General features: G+C 36.6%; 1 non-coding gene across 1 annotated transcript; it reads right to left on the minus strand.

Annotated features, from left to right (window-relative positions):
* Positions 1-907: 907 nt before the first annotated feature.
* LOC131900316 (small nucleolar RNA U13) lies at positions 908-1,012 on the minus strand. Its single transcript, XR_009376214.1, has one exon. It is a non-coding gene; the product is annotated as a small nucleolar RNA U13 (small nucleolar RNA).
* Between the last annotated feature and the right edge of the window lie 11,396 nt (positions 1,013-12,408).

Here is a 12,408-nt window from a genome sequence, read left to right on the forward strand (position 1 = left end):
ACAGAGTGCATTTTTTTTTTTCTGGGTGAATTCAGATAATTATCTAGAAGAGACTGAGATACTTTTAAATTAGTTTAATGTAACATAGAAAAGTATGTAAGAAATTGCTATAGATGATAATAAGAAATTGCTGTAGATGATAAGTAACAATCTACCATCATATGTATGGTATATCTTTAGCAAATCAGAATAGTTCTGGCTCATAGGATGCATTTAATAAATACTTGGTGAATTTATGAATTCTAAATATAAGAGTGCCAAAAAGGCTGTTGGTAATTTTTTTTGTTAAGAAAATTTTTAAATTCATTTTACATACCAATCAAAGATCTCCCTCTTCCCTCTTCCCGCCCCTCCAGCCTCTCCCTCCCAACCCACCCTCCATTCTCTCCTACAAGAAGGTAAGGCCTCCCATAGGGAGGTACATTTAGTAGAGGTAGGTCCAAGCACCTCCCCTTGCCTCAAGGCTGTGTGAGGTGTCCCATCATAGAAGTGGGCTCCACAAAGCCTGCTCATGTACCAGAGATAGATTCTGATCCTACTGCCAGGGGCCCCTTAAGCAGATCAAGCTACACAACTGTCTCACTATGCAGAGGGCCTAGTCCAGTCCCATGAAGGCTCCACAGCTGTTGATCTAAATTTCATGAGAATGAAATTCCCATATTCATGAGAATGCCAAAAAGGCTGGTGGTATTTTTTCAAAGATGCTCCTTTTTTCTCTTTTTTCTTGATGGCAAATGATTATTTATTTTAATTGATTATTGACTTTTTCAGTTTTTAGAAAGGGAAACTATGCAGTAATATATATATAAACTTTATTATAAAGTGAGAGGTAATTCATTAAATGAATTACAACAGAACAATATATTCACCAGCAAAATGATGGTATAGAATTTTCTTTTATTTTTTACAACAGACAGATAATGTGTCAACGTTTTAACAAGGTTTAGTGGGCGGCACACATCACACATTGGCGTAAATCCTCAATCATCACGCTTATGAAACAAAAAAGGATCTGATACAGAATTTTCAATTGAGAAGAGATGATATTTATGACATTTTTAGAAACATAGGTTACAGTCAAATGCTATAGCCTGCCAGGAAAATAAATTCTAATTGAGTTAAGTATATGAATATGAGAAAGTACAACTTTATAAATGGGAAAATTAAAGAAAACTCTCAGGGGGCTGGTCGGATGGCTCACCAGTAAAGAACAGTTGTTACTCGCCCAGAGAACCCAAATTCAGTTCCCAGCACCCATGTCAGGCAACTCACAACCATCTAGGGAACTGAAACTTCTGGATTTTTCAGTCACCTTCATTCATGTGCATCTACCCACATGAAGACACACATACTGACACATAATTGAAAATAAAAGCAAATCTTTAAAAGTCTTAGATTTTTAAATTAATCTTGGGAACAGCAAAAGTCTAAATTCAAATAATAAAAAGGAAAAAAGCATAAGGAAAGCACCAAATCTGATGACTAAAAAATGAAAGTTTGCATGATGCAATAATAAAATTAATGTAAATTACACACATCAAATATGGATTGATACTGAATATCTAAAAACTATCTTTATAAAAGAACAAGTGGGCCAATTTTTAGGCACAACACTATTCATTTTATTATCCTCTGTACTTTACTGAGTGTTTAAAATCATTCATAGTAAGAATAGGTTATAAAAAGGATATGCTGCATTATTTAAAATGTTAAATCTGTACTTGAGCCAGTAAGATGACTCAGCAGCTAAAGACATTTGCTGTCAAGATTGATGACCTGAGGTTGATACCTGGGATCCACTTTGGTGGAAGGAGAGAACTGACTTCTGGAAGTTGACTTTGGACTTGGCACATGTCTGCTGTTGCACACACATGCCTATATACATACTCCTCTCTCTCTCTCTCTCTCTCTCTCTCTCTCTCTCTCTCTCTCTCTCTCTCTCTCTCTCTCTCTCTTTCACACACACACAAAAAAAAATAACAAAAGAATAAATAAATAAATGTAACAACAATACCAAAAGTAGAAAGATATGTTGGTGCCATCATAACATGGATTCTTAAATTAGACTACAGAGCCATGGTAAGAAGTGTGTGTAATACTAACACAACACACACACACACACACATACACACACACACACACAGACCAACAAAACAGAAGACAGAATCTAGAATTAAACCCACAGTTAACACCTGCTTAGTTTTCAAGAAAACTGTGGAAAATCTACACTGGAAAAAATAGCCTCTGTAACAAATGGTGCTGGGAAAATAAAATAACATATAGAAGAATGAAACTAGATTAAAATCTCCCACCCTGGACAAAAGTACATTCAAGGTCTTAATGTAAGGCCTGAAAACGATAGAAAATGGAGGCATAGTCAAAAGACTCTAATAGCTTAAAAATAATTTTAAAAAAACTGGAATTGGCTGAAATGAAAAGCTTCTTCATAGTAAAGGAAGCAACTGAGAAGAGAAACATCCTAGAGAAACAGAAAACATTTTTCTTACTATACATCTGACAAAGAATTAATAACTAGTATTTGTAAAGAATTGCAAAATTATGTACCAAAAGCTTCACATCATTCATTCAGACAATGGGCTAACTACCTGAACAGATAGTTCTCAGAAGAAGAAATACAAATGTCCAATAAACATTTGAAGACGTGTTCAATATCCCTATCCATCAAGGAAATGCAAATTCAAACTACTTTGAGATTTTATCTCAACCCAGTCAGAATGCAAACTATCAAGAAATGAAATAAAAATTTCTGGTGAAAATGTAGAGAGAAAGGGAACTTTATATATTCCATTAGGAATGTAATCTGTTCTAGATATTATGGAAGTCAATGTAGACATTATTCAAAAACTAAAACTATAACTACCATACCATCTAGATATACCACTCCTGCCCACATACCCTAAGGACTCTAAGTCACTGTACCATAGCAATAATTACATGTCTATGTTTGCTGCTGTACTATTCATATTAGATAAGAAGTAAAACCAGCCTAAGGGTCCATTAACAGATAACAGTAAAGGAAAATGTGGGATATATACAGAGTGAAGTTCTATTTAGATGTAAAGAAAAATGGACTGATCATATCAACAGAAAGAGATGGAACTAGAGGCCATTATGTTAAGTGAAATAAGTCAGGCTTATAGGTTTTGTGGGTCTATCTTCTATGCAGAATCTAGATTTAAGTATGTTTGTGTGTTCATGTACACATTTTCACAAGTCATAAAAGTAGAAATTGAAGTATGTGAGGGTAGGAAAAGGTCTTAGAAGTAGAGGAAGGAAGTAAATGGGATAACAAAATACATGTTATATGAAAGAAGAGAGAGGACTATTTGGGTGATCAGCAAGGAGTGGGCATGGGGATAGATAGGGAGATGAAGATGGATAAAGAATTGTGACATATATGGATGATATATATATATATATATATATATATATATATAGTATAATGATAAATTGTCTTGTGCTATTTGAGCTGGCTAAGAAGCTGGCTCTAGAAACAGGCTTGTATTCCCACTGCCTTTTCAGACCCAAGCATGTTTGACTCAAAGTAGCCACCAAGGTCCTTGTCTAGGGTGGGCTGTTCCACCAACTCTGTAGCAGGGAGGAAAGAGAGCAGAAAAACAGCCCAGGAATGAAAATATTGCATCCTTGGAAACAGCTAAAAAGTAAACCATTTCTAATAGAGGTTATTATTGTTAATCCCATGATATAAAAAGTGTACAGTTGGAAAGAGAAACCAGAAATTGAGCCATGGTAAGTCCATCCAGGGAGGAAAGCTCAACTGGAAACTCTAGCTGACTGACTCAATGATACCTCCCCAGTTGACTACTGGTGGATGTTAATAACTCCTTATTTGATGTTACCTTTCTTTTACTTTGAAGCCTCACTCAAGGGAACCTTCTGCTTTACCTTGGACTCTCTTAGTTGGGAACTTAAACTAGCTCCATCAATAAGGTTTCTCTATCTAGTTGATTGTACTGGATGTTTTGAGCTCCCAATTTGATGATGTTCTGCTCTCTCTCTCTCTCTCTCTCTCTCTCTCTCTCTCTCTCTCTCTCTCTTCTCTCTCATCTATCTACTTACTTAGCTACCTATCTGTAGTCACACTACAACTGAAGACAGAATTTTGTAAGATTATTAAAGGGGTTGGAAAGATGGCTTAGCAGTTAAGAGCACTGGATGCTCTTCCAGAGGACCTGGGTTAAACTTCCAACATGGTCTCACTATATAGTTCTGGCTCTCCTGGAAGTCAAAGTCACTGAGACCTGCCTGCCTCTGCCTCTTAAGTGCTTGGGTTTAAAGAATGCCACTATTCCTGGCTGCTATTTATTACTTTAAAGTGGTTTTCTAAATACTAAACTAACTCATTAAAAAAAATGGCTATCATAGATCATTTTCCAGACAGCAGAGAACAAAATGCTATAATGAAATCCATTACTTTGTACATTAACTTAAAATATTAATTTTAAAAAGTCTAGATTATAGAAAGGATATACAGTATTGTTTTAAAATATTTGTTCAGTCATACAGGTATTTTGAAATTTTAAGTAATTATAAATGGCACACAATTACTCTACATATTTATGTAATATAGTATATAATCCAATATGTGTATAAAATGTATAATGATCAAACCAGAGGAATTAGCATGTTTCTACAAAAAGCCTTCAAACACTTCCAGACATTTTGCAATATATAATAAGTTGTTGAAGGTTATATGCATCACATTCGACTATGGAACCTTCAAAATTATTGTTCTTCCTGACTGTGCCTTAGTATCTCTTTTTACTATCTTTTTCTACTTCCTCTGTCCCCATCCCTTCTAAGCTTATAGTACAATCATTACTCCACTCCACTTCTGTGAGAGCAAACTTTAATTTCCGCATACAAATGAAATCATGCAGCATCTATCTTTCTGTCCCTTCTTTATTTCACTTAACATAATGATCATCTGTTCTATCCAGCACAGACAATCAGATATAACATATTACTGGTGAACACAATTATGTGTCTGTCCCATGCTTTATCAAATTTCAATTGATGGAAAGCTAAATCATTTCCATGGCTCAGCTATTGGGAGCAGTGGTGAGATTAAGTTCAGGTGTCTCTCTCTAATATACTGTTTTTCATTACCCTTGGATACATACCCAGGATGGAATTATAATCTCATATTGTGGTTTTAGTTTTAACTTTTTGAAGAGTTTTCAAAACTTCTATACTGAATCATAATCCCACAAGAAGTTTTTAAGAGTTCTTACTTCAAAACTTCACTAGAAATTTTTGGGGGTTATTTTTTGATAAGATTTATGCACCTGGAGTGAAATGACATCTTATCACAGCTTTGAAATGAAGTTTCATGGTGATTAGTAAGGTTGAATATTTTTTGTGCATTAATTGGCAATATGTGTCTGATTGGATCATTTACCATTTAAATTGGATTATCGTAAAAGATATGGAAAAGGTCACACTACAACTGAAGACAGAATTTTGAAAGATTATTAAAGGGGTTGGAAAGATGGCTTAGCAGTTAAGACCACTGGATGCTCTTCCAGAGGACCTGGGTTAAACTTCCAACATCCACACGGCAACTCACAACCATCTGTAACTCTGGTTCCTGGGGATTTAATGCCCTTTTATAGCTTTCATGGGCATCAGGCAAAGAAAAAGTACCCAGACATACATACTAGAAAAAAATACATATAAATAAATTTTTAAAAATTAAAATAAAACACCAAAAAGTTTGCTGTGGGATGTTCTGTATGTCAAATGTGTTGCTCTGATAGGTTAGTAAATAAAACACTGATTGGCCAGTAGCCAGGCAGGAAGTATAGGTGGGACAAGCAGAGAAAAAAATTCTGGGAAGTGGAAGGCTGAGGAAAGAGACCTGCCAGCCACCACCATGACAAGCGAGATGTAAGGTACTGGTAAGCCACGAGCCACATGGCTACTTATCTATTAATAGAAATGGGTTAATTTAAGATATAAGAACAGTTTGTAAGAAGCCTGAGCCATTAGGCCAAATGGTTTAAATAATATAAGCGTCTGTGTGTTTATTTTATAAGTGGGCTGCCGGACTGCCGGGACTTGGCGGGACCTGGGGAGAAAACTCTCCAGCTACAAAAGTTCATTAGCGATAATTAGGAACAATTTATATGTTCCAAACTATAAAACTTAGATAAAATGGACAAAGTCCTGGACATATATACCTTACTAAGATTGAGCCATGAAGAAATAGAAAATCAATCATAACTAATAATGAATACCAAGAATGACTCAGTACCAAACGTCTTACAGTTGGCAAACCTGGTGTCTTAGTTAAGGTTACTATTGTTATGATAAAACACCATGACCAACAGCAACTCTGGAAGGCACAGGGTTTATTTTACTCACAGTACAGTATAACAACTCATCATTAAAAGCAGGGCATGGAGGAATGCTTTTCATAGCTTGCTTGGGCTGTTTTTTTATAGCACCCAGGGATCCCCAGCCCAGGGTGGCACCACCCACAATGGGCTTGGCCCTCCCTCATCAATCACTAATTAAGAAAATGCCCTACAGGCTTACCTACAGCCTGATTTTATAGAGGTATTTTCTCAATTGAGGTTCCCTCCTCTCAGATAACTCTAGCTTGTGTCAAATTGATATAAAACTAGCCAGCACACCTGGGGAGCAAGGCTCTGGGCAGATATTTTCCTTTCTGTAAGACCTGAATGATCTCTGAAAGATCTGAATGAATGTAATAATACAGATATAGTTTGTCTATCAAAAGATTATATCCCAGGATTTGAAATGCTTTTACTTAGAATAGTAGTAGAAACGGAAAAAGAGAAAGTAAATTGAAGGTGGAAAACTGGACCCAGGGATTTCTTTGTACTTTTTTGAAAGCATTAACCAATTTGAATTGTTGAGAACACATAGAAGCCTTATTCCTATTGATACTCAAAATCTCTGAGTAGGCAATTCCAATGAAGATGAAAAACAAAATGAAATAAGATGAAGACTAGTACCAATTGTATGGAAAAGGTGGGACAGATCCAAGTAAATCATTCAATTAAGCTGCTGAAAAAAGTGTCAGCTGACTGTAGCTGAGAAGGCCACTCACATGAACGGTAGTGATAGAGATGAGTTTCAGTTAACAAAGGACACTCAGGCATTGTCCATGAGCTGATTGAGCAAGGGACAGGTGTACATGCCGTGACTGTGGATAGTTGAACACCCTGTAGAGTGCTCATTAAGTGGAATTACTCAAGTGGTCTCTTTTCTTACCTCAACTCGAGTCAGAGTGTCTTAGCTACTTTTCTATTGCCATGATGAGACACCACGACCAAAGCAACTTATAGAAGAAAGCATTTAATTTTGATCTCATAGTAACAGAGGGTTAGAGTCCACAACCATCATGGTGGGGAGCATGGTAGCAGGCAGGTAGCTATAGTGCTTGAGACACAGACATAAGACACAGAGTTAATTAGGAATGGCATGCACTTTTGAAACCTCAAAGCCTATTCCCATTGACAAACCTTCTTCAACAAGGCCACACATCCTAATCCTTCCCAAACAGTTCCACCAACTGGGGACTGAGTATTAAAATATATAAGTCTTTGTTGGTCATTCTCATTCAAACCACCATACAGACCTTAATAGTCAAACAAAAGGTCTCTTCATCCCCTTGCATCTTGCTGCTGGGAACAGGGATAGCATAAATACTCTGGAACTCCTAATGATCCCTTCATCAATTTTGAGTTGAAGTCATAAGAGACTACATTTGATATTACCAAGAGGACAATATCTACTTACCATCATCATGATGTTCTTCCAAGTGACTTGTCATCTCTTCATGTTCAAATGTCTCAAAAGTATTTGGATACATGGCTAATGAATTCTGTGGAGTTCATATTTTGGTTTTCATCAGAAATAATTTTAACTTACATTTTAAAACTTGGTACAAGTAATACAGAAATTAATGAATTTTTGCTTCTGATCAGAGAGAAATTCATGATTTTTTAATTAAATTTTTGTTTGTTTGTTTTTACATCCCAACCAAAGTTTCCCCTCCCTCCTCTTCTCCCAGTTCCTCCCCCTCCCTCCACCATCCACTCCTCCTCCTCCTCTGTTTCTTTTCAGGTATAGGAGGGCCTTCCATAGATATCAGCCATCCATGGTATATCAAGTTGCAGTGAGACTAGGCACCTCCTCTTCTATTAAGGTTGGATGAAGCAATCTTGTTGGAGGAATGGTTCCCAAAAGCAGGCAACAGAGTTAGAGACAGCCTCTGCTCTCTCTTTTAGGAGTTTCACAAAAAGACCAAGTTACACAATTGTAACATGTATGCCTCGGTCAGTCCCATGCAGGCTCCCTGGTTGTCGGTTCAGTCTCTGTGAGCCCCTATGAGCCCAGATTAGTTGATTCTGTGGGTTTTCTTGTTGTGCCCTTGACCCCAGTGGCTCCTAAAATCCTTCATCCCGCTTTTCCACAGGATTCCCTGAGCTCCCCATAATGTTCAGCTGTGGGTCTCTGCTTCTGTTTCCATCAGTTGCTGGGTGAAGCCTCTCTGATGACAATTGGGCTAGGTACTAATCTACGAGTACAGCAGAGTATCATTAGGAATCATTTACTTGACTTTTTTTTCTTTTTTGCCACTCATGTTTGATTCTATCCTAGGTCACTGGGGTGTCCCACCTATGGTTCCTGATACTCAGGGGTGAATTCCCTCTCAGGGTATGGGTCTTCAGCTGGGCCAGTCATTACTTAGTCATTCCCACAATTTTTGTGCCACTTTTATCCCAGCACATCTTGTAGGCAGGACAAATTGTATATCAAAGGGTTTGTGGCTTGTTTGGTGTCCCAGTCACTCTATTGGAAGAATTGCCTGCTTACTGGAGATGGCCAGTTCAGGCTCCATATCCCCTATTGCTAGGAGTCTTAGCTAGGGTCAGCCTCATAGATTCCTGGGAGTTTCCATTGCTCTAAGTTTCTAGCTCATCTCAGAGATGCTTCTAGATTCCAGTTATCTTCCTGGTACTCTCTCCCTCCATCCTCCCCTCACCTGATTCTTCCTGTTCCCATCCTCACCCCCTTTCAAGACCCTTCCCCCCATCAACTGGCAATGTCCATTCTATTTCCCCATCACAGTGAGGTTCATGCACATATCCCCACACCCTGAGCCCTTTTTGTTACCAAGCCTCTCTGGATCTGTGGATTGTAGCCTGGTTGTCCTTTACTTTACAGCTAATATCCACTTATGGGTGAGTTCATACCATGTTTGTCTTCCTGGGTCTGTGTTATCTCACTCAGGATGATCTTTTCTATTTCTGCCTATTTGCCAGCAAATTTCCTGATGTCATTGTTTTTAACAGCTGAGTAATGCTCTGGAGTACAAAATTAACTAAAAAAAAAATTAGTAGCCTTCCTATATACAAACAATAAATGGACTGAGAAAGAAATCAGGGAAACAACACCCTTCGCAATAGCCACGGATAATATGCAATATCTTGCCATAACTCTAACCAAACAAGTGAAAGACCTATGTGACAAGAAATTCAAGTCTTAGAAGAAAGAAATTGAAGATATCAGAAGATGGAAAGATCTCCACACTCATGGATTAGTAGGATTAACACGGTAGAAATGGCCATCCTACCAAAATCAATCTAAAGATTCAGTGCAATCCCCATCAAAATTCCATCATAATTCTTTACCGACCTGGAAAGAACAATATTCAACTTCATATGGAAAAACAAAAAACCCAGAATGTCTAATACAATCCTGAACAATAAAGGAACTTCCAGAGGCGTTACCGTCCCTGATTTCAAGCTGCACTACAGAGAAATGATAATAAAAACAAACAGGTGGATCAACGGAATCAAATTGAAGACCCAGATGTAAATCCACATACTTACAGACACTTGATTTTTGACAAAGAAGCCAAAATTATACACTGGAGAAAAGACAGCATCTTCAACAAATGGTGCTGGCCTAACTGGATTCGGCATGTAGAAGAATGCAAATAGAACCATATCTATCACCCTGCACAAAAGTCAAGTCCAAGTGGATCAATGACCTCAACATAGAACCAAATACACTGAACCTGATAGAAGAGAAAGTGGGAAATAGTTTTGAACGCATTGGCACAGGAGACAACTTCCTGATAAATTTAGTTTTAAATATCTTATATCCTGGATCTTTGTTGAGACATGTCTTTTTACAATAATTTAATTTAAAAGTAATGAATATACTGGTGAAGTTGAGCTGTCTTCTCTATATTATCTTTATATTTCTTTCATTCTAAATCAGAAACAGTTACATATTAGTAACTTGAATCTTTATTAACTTTAAAACAATTGAAAGCCTAGATTTTAGGTTTCATTTTTTTGTAATATGGGTAATTCTGAAGTGCAATTAGATAGGTGTCTAATCCATGAATGTTTCATGCTGCCTTCTGTGCCACATTTCTCAGTCCTGTGGACCTCCTTACTTCATCCTGGTCAATCTATGTGTTCTTTATTTTTCGAGTGGGTCAGTATCACTATTTAGACATGCATATAACTGTCCCTCGGTCTAGAACACATAATATTTTTACCCACTAAGTGATTTGATCTGTGTATTCCTACGAGATTGGGTACTACTCCTATAAATTCTTTGGTTTTGTTTTTGAAATTCTCCCTTTTCTACAAACCATTACAAAGGCCAAGAGGCAAGAGATAAGGAATTCTAACTCGAGGTGATGAATTCTGTGTGGGGAGTAGACTACCAAATGGCTCAGGCCTTTATAAAATGAACAGTAGTGTAGATAGTTAATGAAAGCATAAATACAAAATATTCAAGAAAAATAAAGCACAAATTCTTAAACATTAAAAAATCTTTCCATCAAAATATTAGGAGCAGATCTAATATTAATTTTTCTCAAATTTTAATAAAATTTTTAAAAGAAGGGGATTCTTCCAAACTCAATCTACTATGCCAGCAGTAACCTGATATTAAATATAGAACAGAGAACAACAAAAAAGAGAGCTATGCACAGCTTTGATGAATTAGATGCAAAAATTGTCAACAAACAGAATCAAACTCAAATGGTTATTTTATTTTTAAAAGACTTGGAAGAATATACACCAAAAATGCTGACAATGGTAGCTCTATCATGGGGAGATCATGCATGCTTTCTATTTTCTTGTGTTTCCTGATTCATTATAAATTACATGTATTTGCATTATTTTAAAACAGTATTTTCATTGTAGAAAATTTAGAAAATAGAAAAAGAAGAAAACATCTATAACCCTGTAACTTTCCTCAAAGATCCAAAACTATGTTGACATAATTCCTTCACTTATATTTTGCCTCTTATTTTCCTTATAGTTGAAAGTGTACTGAATGTACACTGCTAATATAGACTTTATTTATTTTAGGTATGTCACGGTATTATTTCTAGTTATTGTATCATTCATGTATCTGTGTACTATTTTATAATTTTAAAATCTTTTACTTTAAATCTCTTTTCTAGAGATTCTAGAATATATTTTCCTGCCAAATTCATAATGTAATCCTCCAAATCCAGATTTTGATGGACAATCAACGGATATCTGTCAGTTCCATGTTCTCTCTCTCTCTTTCTCTGTGTCTCTCTGGTCAGGTCTGTTCTTGCCAGGATTCCATAAGCATGAATATACCCACTCAAATAAGAAGAACAAAATGAATTTACTAAACTGCCTGCCTTTCAAACTGAATCAACTGTAAAGTTTATAAATACATTGTTAATATATTAGCAAAATTTATTTGGGCTCTCATGAGCCTCTGGTAAAACACAGGCCACCTCTGAGAAAGGGTTTTTGTCTCTTTGCTTCAGTGGGATAAATGCTAAGTTTTGTCATTGTGTGGATCTGGCACATATCAAGAGCTGGTGGCCCTCATTTGGGATGTAGAGCATGCTTTGCAAACCTCTCAACCACGTGCAAAGGTAGGTGACAGCTTGAAATATGGGTTTATGATATAATCACCCAGAAACTCATCAATGGCCACGGGCACCTTGACATTTTATTACAGTAGAACTCATCATCTACTACCCTAAAATATGTCATCTATTAGATCCAAATTCAGTAGCTTTGTCATTCTTAGGTGTTATTGTAAAAGGTTATTGATGTCTTTCTGTGAAATAATAAGGTGATAAATGTAAATAAGATGCTTTCACTGTGAAGTCATTAATTCACCAGCTATTGCTTTTCATTATCCTTGGGTCATTGTAAGCCACTACATTGTTTCAAGGAAGGTGTGTACCAGCTTTACCTTTTCTAAAACATTTTAGTACATTTATTCATCAGTGTGCATAGATGTGTATGGCACATCAGAGGAGGTCTAAGGACAATCTGGGGATGGGTCAGTTTTCCCCTTCTAATATGTGTGTTT

This window comes from Peromyscus eremicus, chromosome X (genome assembly GCF_949786415.1).
Source record: "Peromyscus eremicus chromosome X, PerEre_H2_v1, whole genome shotgun sequence".
Lineage (NCBI taxonomy): Eukaryota > Metazoa > Chordata > Mammalia > Rodentia > Cricetidae > Peromyscus > Peromyscus eremicus.